The 12,487-nt window shown below is 36.7% G+C and overlaps 1 protein-coding gene across 1 annotated transcript in view; it reads right to left on the bottom strand.

Annotated features, from left to right (window-relative positions):
* Window positions 1-12,242, bottom strand: part of LOC143203743 (uncharacterized) — a 120,054-nt gene extending 107,812 nt beyond the window's left edge. Inside the window, exon 1 of the mRNA XM_076416003.1 lies at window positions 12,033-12,242. The gene's annotated coding sequence lies outside the window, so the exon portion shown is untranslated. The remainder of the gene's footprint in view (window positions 1-12,032) is intronic.
* Window positions 12,243-12,487: the final 245 nt, after the last annotated feature.

Genomic DNA, 12,487 nt, shown 5'->3' with positions numbered 1-12,487 from the left:
GGGATAGTTTCGTTGTAAACACGCAAGGGATCTCTACCAATTAAACTGGCTTCATTATAAAAGGGGGGCCCCGATTGTTTATCTACGCTCTCGCCAACTTAAGTAATTAGATATAACGGGCTGGGGAAAAAGTAAAAGGTAATTTTTGATCGATGACCTTTTGCCGCTTTTGTGTTACAACCATAATTCGACCGATGTTGAGTTTACTAAGACTTGAAGGCAAAACACTGAACAAAGTGCTTTGGAGAACAATTATTAGACTCAGATTTAACAAGATCTGGGCTATACAGTAGAGGCATCCAAACTTCCTGGCCAATGTGTTTCCATTCGAGTCTCTAAAGACATGAATAGTCTAGTATTGTCTTGACGGAAGACATTTTTAACTTGTATTATTTGCAATACCAAGAAGAAGACCACCACGTGACTAAAGTCTCTCTCAGTACTCTCCTTGCCCTTGTCATTGATTGTTCAAGCCAATCAAATGTATGATGAACTAGAGCGAGACAGAAAATGGGAATAATCGTGCTGGTATGTCAAGAATGCGTTAGAGAATGATTGGAAATGAAGTGGATAGTGTTCGTGCTCGTCAAACGTAACAACGAACAGGGCTCAATAAAATTGAGCAATTCCGCAGACGCAGTGCTCCTGCAATCCAGGATTCCAATAAATCAGCTACAATTAGATGATAATTGTTTGTCAATATTATAAGGCATTGAGATATAGCGGAGAATCTACTACAGATGTCCTGCAGAATTGGTCTCACTGCCAGATGGAATAACCCCCATATATATTTAATGATGTTGCAAGTTGTCGTTGAAATTCACTTGGATTGTCGTCCAACAATTCTTTCGCACATCAAAACCGACATAGTACGACTTTTAACTAAGATATATCCGCAGTATTTCTCGTAATTATTTTTATTACTAGTATAGTTTCAGTGAGCTATATGATTTGGGTTAGTTCCACGTCTATTTATACCTATATTTTCATGTAGAGTTCGATCAAATAATGTGTTTATATAGATAAAAAAACCTAATGGTCTTCCAAGGTTAGAGGGAAATATATATCTGATAAAGCATAGGCGTAGAAATATTTGATGATCCCTCAAGTTTATATAATGGTGCTAAATGACTTACTTGGGGTTGATGTGATTGGTTTGTATTGATGATTATGGTATCGGTATCGGTAAAAATATATCGAAATTCTGAGTAACTTCTTAGAAACTAAGCTATTTTTCTTGTTAAATTAAAAGAAAAAAGCCACTGGAGGTCATCGTTTGCTGGTTGAGGCTTATGGTGAGCATACTCCAATCATAAGAACATGTAAAAGATTGTTTCGACAATTTAAATGTGGTGATTTCAACGGTCAAGACAAAAAACGCCCTAGTAGGTCAAAGATCCCATCACAAATCGAAGAACAATTGAAAAAGAAAAAAGTTTAATGTGAACCGAGTGACAATTTGAAATCCAATAGATGGAAGGATGGGTGCCAGATGAATCGGATTTCGGGAACATGAAAATCGCAAAACCATCAGTGTAAGTCTAGCTCAAAGGTATGAAAGGAAGTAATTTCTGCATCGAATAATACTGGACGATTTATTTCGAAAATCTCGAACAAAATAATGGTTATCACCTGTCAAAACCGGCCTTAGCTGCAAGGTCAAACATCTTTGGTCACAAAATCATGCTCTGTCCCTGATGAAACCAGGTTGGTGTTGTGTATTAAGATCTTTTGAAACCTGCAAAAACAGTTAATATTCATCGCTAATATAGATTAAAAAACATCCACCATACACGCAAAGGCATGATAAGATGATGTTGCAGCAGAACAACAACAAAATCAGTCAAAAAGTCTTGAAATCACTTCGATTGGGAAGTTCTGCCGTACCCGCCTTACTGTCCAAACCTGGCTCCATACAAGTACCACTTTTTCACATACATGGGGCATGAACTTTAAGAATATTTACTTTCTATGAGGGTTTGGCTCAACGAAGAAACTTTTTTTGTAGAATGGTATCTATGAATTACCTAAGAGATGGGCCAAATTAATAGACCAATACTTTGAATAAATAAATTTGAATTATTCGCCACGCCCATAAATTATTCCGGTTTTACGTAATAATCGACAGAAATCGCGCGATCACAATCGGTTCGTACGAATCGGACCATCGATACCGTCCGATTATGACCAGAACTGTTGTCCGATACGTCTCACTGACAATCGACAATCGACAGGCAACAAAGGCCGAAGGAGTGTCTAGGGCCACCGGCCATTGTGACCAGGCTTTCAAAGACCAAAACCGAGCGACAACAAAAGCGTTGCCAGCCACGGGACGCGGCCATTCCCATCATTAAGACCAAGCCCCCCGGCCCCCGACGCCTTATATAAACCAAAAACACGTAAAAGGAGCCACATTTTTTCACAAAAACTCCACAAATAGACCAACTAATTGGTTTTTTGTATAATGTAATAAAGTGCCACTAAATGAATTAAAATCTATTAATAAACGTTACTAAAAATAATAATATAGAGAATTTTTCACGGCCAACGCTTTATTTTACCATAAAAATATTTTACAATCAATTCACATACTTTATATCTGCTTGTTTTTATGAGTAAAACAAGCAGATACTTCAAGTAAAACTTCCCGGTATCAGAACTATCAGTGCTACAAACTTCTTAACTGATCTGATTGCGGTACACCACACAAGATCAAATAATTTGAATCTTTTGAGTCTGTATCCTGTTCTAGTGTTATCCAAGAGTTGTATTACTTTGGTATTAACATGAGAATGAAGTGTCTCCTCATATCTGCTTGCGATTATCTCCATTTCCTAAGTGACAGTCTGTATCTGAAGGTATCGGTGTAAGATTTATCTATATTTGAATTCCAGTTCTTTCATTTTCTTTCTTACATGTTCCTTCCAGCGAAGTTTTGTTGTATCAAGATACATTCCGAAACACTTCAGTATGTTGTCTCGGTAACCTTTTCTGTAGCTTATGAACAAGGCCGTCATACCATATCTTATCGAATGTTTGTACTACATCTAGGAATATAGCTGAACATACATTTTTACTTTCATAGGCATCATTTGATTTTAAAATAACTGCAATGCTTCGCAGAATAAGTTCCAACAGATCATTTGGAATCATCAATCATTTTCACCGACTACCTTGAAAAAGGAAGGACCATCAACAGCGACTATTACATAGCGTTATTGGGCCCCTTGAAGGACGAAATCACCGAAAAACGACCGCATTTGGAGAAAAAGAAAGTGCTGCTTCACCAAGACAATGCACCGTGTCACAAGTCAGTGAAAACGATGGCAAAAATTCATCCATCCGCCGTATCCAGATCTGGCCCCCAGCGACTATTTCCTGTTCTCATATCTCAAAAGAATGCTCGATGGGAAGAAATTTTCATCAAATGAAGAGGTAATCGCCGAAACTGAGGCCTATTTTGAAGCAAAGGACAAATCGTACTACAAAAATGGTATCGAAAAGTTAGAGGGTTGCTATAATCAGTGTATCATCATCCTTGAAGGGAATTATGTTGAATAAAAAAAATTAGTTTTGCCAAAAAAATGTGTTTTACTGTGGTAGCCCGGGGACTTTTCAATTGACCTGTTAGGTTGAGGTCTAGGGATTGTGCTGACCAGTGAAAATATTTGATCGTACTGTCATGCCCCTCAAACCAAGACTCAACAATATACCAAACATAGTAAGAACTACATCATTTTGGATGTCGATATATTCATTCGTAGAAATTCGGCCAGTAATATGAATGAGATGACCAGCTGAATATCACGATATTGACACTAACATTGTCCAAGACCAGCACAGTAGCAAGCTTTAGTGAATATATTCCAAGTCCTGCGACACCAACAGCATTAGTTGAGGAGGAGACACCGTCCCCACGTTTTGATATCATTTAGACATCAATTATCTATTTATATAGCATACTGGTCACTGATATTTTAATTATCATCAACATGATACTGTTAAAACTATAAAACAGTGTCCGTCAACACTCCAGATCGTATATCAACTCGAAATTCCATTTAAGTATCATCTGAAATAAATTTTGCATGATTTCAAGAAGACATAATAATTAGCTTTCTAGAATGGATTTCCCTTTAAGAGAGTAATATTTTATTGAGAAAATAAATTAGAAATGTAAAATGATATTTGAAAGCTTCGAAATCAAAAATCTTTGGACAAATTTTGGTTTAGAATGTATTTCTATGTAAAATGATCGGGATATTATAAAATATTAGTGTTGGGTACTATCGACTGAAATCGGCTATCGACTGTTTAGTAATTGACTACCTTTTACTATCGACTGTTTCAGTCGCTATTTTTGGTTCGACTGATTTTACTTTTTTTACCAGTGACTGTTTCAGTCGACTCTTTTCAGTGGCTATTTTCGGTCCAACTGATTTTTTTACTATTTACTATCGACTGTTTCAGTCGCGTACTTTTAGTTACTATTTTTGATTCTACTAGTTAAATTCGACTGATTTTTAATGTTCTGGCTCTGTAGTCCTAGCCGCGACCTTGACAAAAATGTACCCAATTTATGCTTACATAGATTTATATGTAATATATATAGTTTTATGATTTTTTTGGTAGTTTACTTGTAAATAACAATATATATATATATATATATATATATATATATATATATATATATATTATAAGACACAATTTTTTTATTTGAGATCAACGACAACGCGTTTTCGTCCAATTCACGCGGGTAAAACAAGTGAAAATCATCCAGTGGTAAACCAGCTTTTACTCCGCATGGTTATAAATAATGTATACCTCATCCAGTAACGGAAAACCGTTTGGAAAGAAGGTAGTGTCGACAAACCGTAATAAAAAAGACATCCCGGCAAAAAGGGGGGAAGGAAAAGGTCAACGCCCGGGGTCTCCATTTTTTATTGAAAGGTTTATCTTTGAAAGATAGCGAAGCAAGAAAATTAGTCCAGAGAACTCGCCACTACGGAAAGAAATGACGTCAATATGGCTTACTATCTCTATTAAGATCAGCCTACCAGATTCTTCATATTATCTTTAAGATCAAGGAAATACTATTCGTTTCATTAAAAAATTAGTGTCCGTTGAGATGAGTTCATATTAGTTCGTTTTCATTTAGAGAAAATCTGCATATTATGGGTTGCAACTTCGGCAAAATAGAACGAATCTTATATGCGGAACACGTACTTTTTATTGTCTACAATTTTCTCACTATAACATCGATTTTTTAATGTTTGTTTGTTAAATTACTAAAATGCTTATATTGCGTGCTTATTTTTATATATATTCCTGTTTTCCCATTTTCTCTGTTTAGTGTCTTGATTTTTGTTCGCTATTATGCATTTTCTTGCTCTCAAGAGTAGCCATCATATGGTTGATTTTCTATTGCCTCTGGTATCGTTGCTCCATATTTATTATACCTGATTGAACCGTTTGTCTTACTCTTCACTCCTGTAAAATAGGCTTTCAGGAAAAAAGTCAATATGCTTGTGGGAGAAATTCACTTTAGGAAGAATTTAGGGAATATTTAGAAGGGGAATATTTAGAAGAATGAGGCAACCGAGAGTTTTAGTTTTATCTATCATATTAGCTGAAATGGGTTTATAGTTAACAAGTTTCACAATACCCAAAAACTTGCCAACCTTACCTTTGAGCTTATTGTCATTTTGATGTTGAAATCTTGGAAAAAGATTTAGAATTTGACAAAAGCTCAAAAAGATGCCCGTGTCAATTAGTGCAAAGAAATAGTCGATGCGTATGAGCCTGAAATAAAACAACAATTTACCGTATGAATGTTCCAAAACAAGCCAAATCCGTCAAATAACAGGTCAATTGAAAAGTCTCCGGCCTACCATAGTAAAACAAGTTTTTTGGAAAAATTAGTTTTTTTTATTCAACATAACTCCCTTCAAGGGTGATACACTGATTATAGCGACCCTTCGATATCGATACCATTTTTGTAGTACGATTTGTCCCTTGCTTCAAAATAGGCCCCAGTTCCGGCGATCATCTCTTCATTTGACGAAAATGTCTTCCTAGCGAACATTCTTTTGAGATCTGAGAACAGGAAATAGTCGCTGAGGGCCAGATGTGGAGAATACGGAGGATGTGGAAGCAATTCAAAGCCCAATTCATGGATTTTTGCCATAGTTTTCACTGCCTTGTGACACGGTGCATTGTCTTGGTGAAGCATCACTTTCTTTTTCTTCAAATGAGACCGTTTTTCGGCGATTTGGTCCTTCAAACGGTCCATTAACGCTATGTAATAGTCGCTGTTGCTGGTCCTCCCTTTTTCGATGTAGTCAATGAAAATTATTCCACGCGCATCCCAAAATACAGACGCCATAACCTTGCCAGCCGACTATTGCGTTTTCCCACGCTTTGGAGCGGGTTCATCGTGTGCAGTCCACTCGGATGACTGTCGATTGGACTTCGGAGTGAAATGATCGAGCCAAGTTTCATCCATTGTCACACATCGACGGAAAAACTCGGGTTTATTACGCTTGATCATCTTCAATCAACTCGTCGTTGTTTTTGGTCAAAAATGAGCTCGCGCGGCATCCACTTTATACAGAGCTTTCCCATACCCAAATATTCGTGAATGATATGATGTACACGTTCAGTTGATATATTGGTATACAACCAATCGTTTATCAGGTGTGTTTCGCGAAATGCTTAAAAACAAAAACGAAAATCTTTCTTCATTATGACAATGCAAGCTCTCAGACACCTGCTCAAATAACCACCCATTTGACTGATCAATAGGTCAAATTGATCGGTCATCCTTCGTACAGTCCTGATTTTAGCCCCAGGTATCAAGAATAAATTGCATAGCCAATGTGTTTCGGTTCCTGAAGAAGCTGTTGATACATTCAAAAACCATGTTTTGGAGGTACCTCAATTAGACTAGAAGAAGTTCCACAAACATTGACTCAAGCGCATGTGATTTTCGTCAATTAAATTACTGTCTTTTCATTATTAAGCTCAAGATATATATACCAACTCTCATATGTTCAACATCATTGCTACAAATATGTGTTCTATGCTTCAAATGCTATGTTTTTCATTTAAACAGATTTTATTTCGGTTCAAAGCTATATCAGTCCAAAAAAACACCTTTTGTTGATAATTTTTATTATCTTTCACTTTTATCGAGTCATTAGTGTGGCACACCGTAAAAGTTCGATCGGCCAATACTCCGCAGCTATATCATTCATTAAATATTGGTTCGGTATCGCAGCAATACGCTTATACAAAGTGCGAAAGCTCGACAAATACGGATAACCGACGAATAACACTTTTCTGTGATACATCTCGAGAGATTGTGGATTTATTTAACCGGGCAGTACCACTGCACTGTCATATTTACAGCTTCACTGATATAACACGTTAATTTCGTAAAATGATTCAAAAGTACGTTTACATGATGTTTTCTGTTTATTCTCTATGTATACAAACAGCAAGGAAACGTAAAAACACGTCAAGAACCTTAGGAATTTCCCTTGCAACCATGTATATGATGTAAAACAAATGAAACCACGAACACGACTAATGATCGTTGCTTCAACAAAAAAAATGCCTTTTACATCACACCCCATTGCTTATTCATGAGTTTTTAGCAAGAAGCAACGCTGTAATCGTACCACCACCTCCATATTGGCCGACTTGGAGCGCTATTTTGCGAATATCGATGAGAAAGGGCTGTGTGTGTTGATCAAGTTTCAGAGATATTGTGGATATTGTATATAATTTTTTTATAACATCTTTATTAGATACGCTTAGTACAATCTTAATTATAAATTTATTTATTATTACTTTTCATTTGTACCTGGATTAATTCACAAGCAAGACGAGTACGAGAAAATACATCAATATATATTCCTCAATTATAAAATTATAACAGTTATAGTTTACACTAAAAATATACTTTATATAAGTTCGTATGGTTCGTTCAATCTCCTGACATCCTGCGCACTATCCAGCAGTTGTATTGCTTCCACGTTAATATGATTTAGTAAGTAATGTTCTTTCGTGTTTCAAGGCGAAATCTTGGATAACTTCGCAAATCCATTTGATTTACAGGTCATCGTGCAGTTATTCATTGATTACGTAGCGATAGGTATTGGTAATCAATCGAAGAACCTTGTTTTAACAACGTTGGATGACTAGTTGATTTAAATTTTTAGTGCAATCCCATATTTGCACTCCATAGGTCCAGATTGGCTTTATAATTGTCTTATAAATCAACCTCTTTGATTTTAGATCAAGTTGAGAGTATCTTCCGACTAACCAGTACAGTTGTTTTATTTTGGTTTTAATGTGTTTTGCTTTTTGGTATTTAGCTGATTCTGCTTGAGGAATCGAGCATCCATTGAGTGATATAATTAAGTTTTTATTATTTCGCCTCAATGCAAAATTAACGTGGACAGATTTGGAGCTATTAAGTTGAATTTTCCAATTTTTCGTCCATTTGTAGATTTTGTTGACTACCACTTGTACTTTTTCTACTGCCCTGGGCAGACATATGTCGTTTGCCATAATAATTGTGTCGTCAGCAAAGGTTCCAAGTAGTGTTTCTTTTGTTGTTGGAATGTCAGCAGTGTAGAATTGTATATAATGAAATTCGCGTTAGTTCGTTAAATTACCTAGTATGTTTGATATCAAGGACATGAGGCAGACCGCTGGTCATTTTGCCAGAGTGTAAACAACACGTATATAGTTTCGGAGCTTCAAAAGTCCTAAATTACGAAAGAGCAAAACATGTGTCGAAAGAGTCACATTTTTTTTATTTAGTTCGAAAGAAAATGTTGCTCAAAGACCTCTGGTGTTGTTGGAATTTAACAGTAATTATATGATTATATGGAATTTATAAAATAGTGTGAGTATTAGAAAACTAACGTGAAAATCCTGCCCCACTCGTCAAATTCGCCACACATTACTCTTTCCGAGAATCACTTGTTTTCCAATGATTGTTCATGATCTAACTGAGCAGGGTTATGGGAGAAAAACTATAGGTGAGCCATACACAGAAAAAATAGATTTCTCGTTCAAAGCGACGATATATTTGTAGAAAAGATCTGATTGAAGATAACAAAATAAGGTTATGATAACATACCGAACACACACACACACAAACGAACGAAATCCAACAATCCTACTGGCTTAATCCGATGTTATTTTAAGTTCTCGGTCTGGTCGAGATGACGTCATCGGGCACCACCGATACGCGGAGATGTTTATTTTCTCTGCGTCGTATTGTCAACGACCCTGACGATGGCCTTCCACCGAATTAAAACAGGGGATGTCGGTGAAAAGACCCATTCGCCAGCCAGCTTCCCCTGCCGCGTCCTGCTAATATATGAGACGTAAGTGTTCCTGCGCGATCTCGTTTCTTTGACCTTGAACTTTCTGTGAATGGCCTAGCAAAATGCTGTAACGTATAGGGTGAGCGATGTGTTGTTATGACAAGGAAATCTTTTCATTAGCTCTATCTTGTTGATGAACAATAAATGAAGGTTTTTCGTTATAAAGTTAAGTTATAAATATCAAAGATATATACTAACAACTTTTAAAATATCATGTCAAGTATTTCTGTCTACAAAGAATCACTGGTTCTGAAGACATCACTGTAGACAAGACTCAAAATCAAAGAACTGTACTGGTTAGTCAGAAGACACTACCAACTTGACCTAAAATCAAAGAGATGAACATTAAACCAACTAATAATCCAACGATACCAAAACAAATTTCTTTGATTATTTACCAATGATTTTCTCTACGTAATCAACGACGAACTACACGATAATCTCGAAATCAAATGGATTTACGATGTTGTCCTAGGTTTCGCCTAAAAACCTCAAATAAAGTTACTTAATATAGCAATATAGAAGCGATACAGCTACTGAACAACACTCTTGAAGCGAACAAAACCACATGAACTTGCATAGTGTATAAGTATTTAATCTGAACTTTAGATGAAGTAGTCTAATTTAATGTTAATTTGGGAAATACATATTGATGTAATTGACTCTTCCTGCTTATACATTGATACAAATACAAGCATATCTAATACTTATACTAAGCTTATCTAATGTAAGATGTAATTTTAAAAAGTCATGGGATGCTGAAAGTTTGCTGAATTTCTTCTTCTTCTTCCACACTATAGCATATTTTACTGTTCCTTTTTTTTTTCATTGACAAGTCTGCTTTGATAGTGATATAAGTTACAACAGATATGTGGAGCTCACTACTAATCCTGGTTCCCTATTTTTACTCCAGTTGGTAGTCCTGCTCCTTAAGAGGCATTCTAGTTCGTTTTTTAAATATTTTCAAAACTTAACTCCTTAAGAATATGTTTTTAAGAGGATTTCTCAAAATTTGAATTACTTTCAGAGAAGAGAGGCAGCATCTACCAGGTGTACCGGAAACTCCTTACCGTTTTCTTTAAACTACATAATTTTCAAGAAAATGGAGATATATATTTATTCAATGTATTGGCCATTTGATTCTATACATCTCGCCCACCTTCCAGGAAGTTTATGGACTGCTTGTCCCTTGAGCAAAATCATTCATAGTCATTTTCTGACTTCTTAGAAATTGGCGAGGTGCTGTTCTGCAAGCACGTGCCTCATTGATGCGAAAATATGATAATCGGACGGGGCAAGATCTGGAGAGTGTGGCTAGGTTTTTCGTATTTTGATATTTAACGATTATTTTAGTTTATAAATATATATCAGCGTACAAACATACAGCTAATAAGGCGTTATCCTTGAAATTGACCCTTTCGATATGTTTGACATGATATCTATACATTATACTGTCGTTGATAAATCGATCTATGACAACTATTAAATGTTTTATTAAAGAATTTCCAGAACCAAAAAAAAAAGAACCAAACTAAACTTTTAATAATCCCACCTGGATCATACCTAATACTAAAAGACAAATTTGATTACTAATGTAATATGACTAATTTATGATCTTTCGTCTGAATCTTTACTCTTGAAAAACTGATAATTATAGCACCTTTTTGCCGTTACATATATCATATATAGTATAGTATTAATGTAATCAACATTTGTAATCCCAAACATTGAAAGCTTGAACACTTCCGACAAAGTTCTGAATATCTTTACGACTATGAGACTAATTAATTTATATAGAACCAAATATATGTGGTACTGATATTAAAAATAAAAAATAACAGTTCTGTCTGTCCTATTACAAGAATTCTTCAAAATTCACTATTGAAGTAGTAATACCACTGTTTATAACGTTCAAGCAACTAAATTATTTGTTTCAATATCAACAAAATGGAATTTTAAAATATTAATTCAATTTTCTTGACAGTTCTAACACTAATTAGCCAAAAGTTTACGATGTACCATGCACCAGTACTAACGAGTAACTATGCGCAGGCCAATGTAAACAATCTCGTTATATCAACAACTTATTAGTAATAATTTGCCGGGTTTTTTTCGATCGCATTTTACGCTATTCAGTTCGCAAGGTTACCCGGGCTCATATTTTTACGGAAATCACGACGTAAATTAAAAAAGGGGGGACCGCCAATTAGAAACAGTATCGGCTCTAGACAAAACAAATGGGATCCGGCCAAAGAAGAAAGTCTCGGACATTCGACTGGAATAATGACCAAGCCGACAACGCCGTAAGCCCCGGCGAAGGTGTCTTGATTAATAAACCCGGTAAAAGAGTTATTTCACCCACCGGCTGCCGCGGGAATAAAAGTGAGCGATGAGTCCGCCGAGTTCGTAAGAATGTCATCGGTATTATCAGATTTTCCTTTTCTAACAGGTAATAAATATTATATAGCACTCCTAAAGGTCATGCGAGGAACACACAGACTTCCTCGACCTCCTAAATAAAACACAACAACGTTCCAGAAACTACCAACCAGATCTTCCCGAAATTAAACCTCTCTCTCTCCCCCTTCATCCCTATAGCAACACCGTAGGGGGTTGGGATGGTCATACCTTTCGTGGAACCTCCTGCGGCACCCACCACCGAGGACACAAGCACCGAATCCAGAGGGCCCGGGAACGAAAACAAAACACCACTCAGCACCGGGGAAACAAAAGACAAGCACCGGTCGCGATTCGTACACACGGTCGCAGTTGGCCGGGGGACTGGGGACGACGACGCGAACGGACGGCTGTGCGAGTACGCGCGGTTTGTCGCTGTCGGTCTCTGCGAGTCGAACGTGTGCCCGTGGCGACGCAACGTTGCCGGCTCTCGGCGGATTTCCCGGATGAGGTAGGGAGGCGGTCGAACTGATGTAGGCAGCGGGTTCGGGATAGGGATGACTCGGATTCGGGTAGTTGAGAGGGTCGATACTTCGGCTTCGATACCTAATTTTAGGGGACGCGAAAAAGAAATCCACGTTTTTTTATATTTCTTTTAGGTATTTTTTTATAATTACATTTTGTAT

This window comes from Rhynchophorus ferrugineus, unplaced genomic scaffold (assembly GCF_030347505.1).
Source record: "Rhynchophorus ferrugineus isolate W39M unplaced genomic scaffold, kcgeb_rfMv2 rfM10, whole genome shotgun sequence".
Lineage (NCBI taxonomy): Eukaryota > Metazoa > Arthropoda > Insecta > Coleoptera > Curculionidae > Rhynchophorus > Rhynchophorus ferrugineus.
The sequence above is the reverse complement of the archived record's forward strand: the minus strand, read 5'-3'. Positions and strand labels throughout refer to the sequence as shown.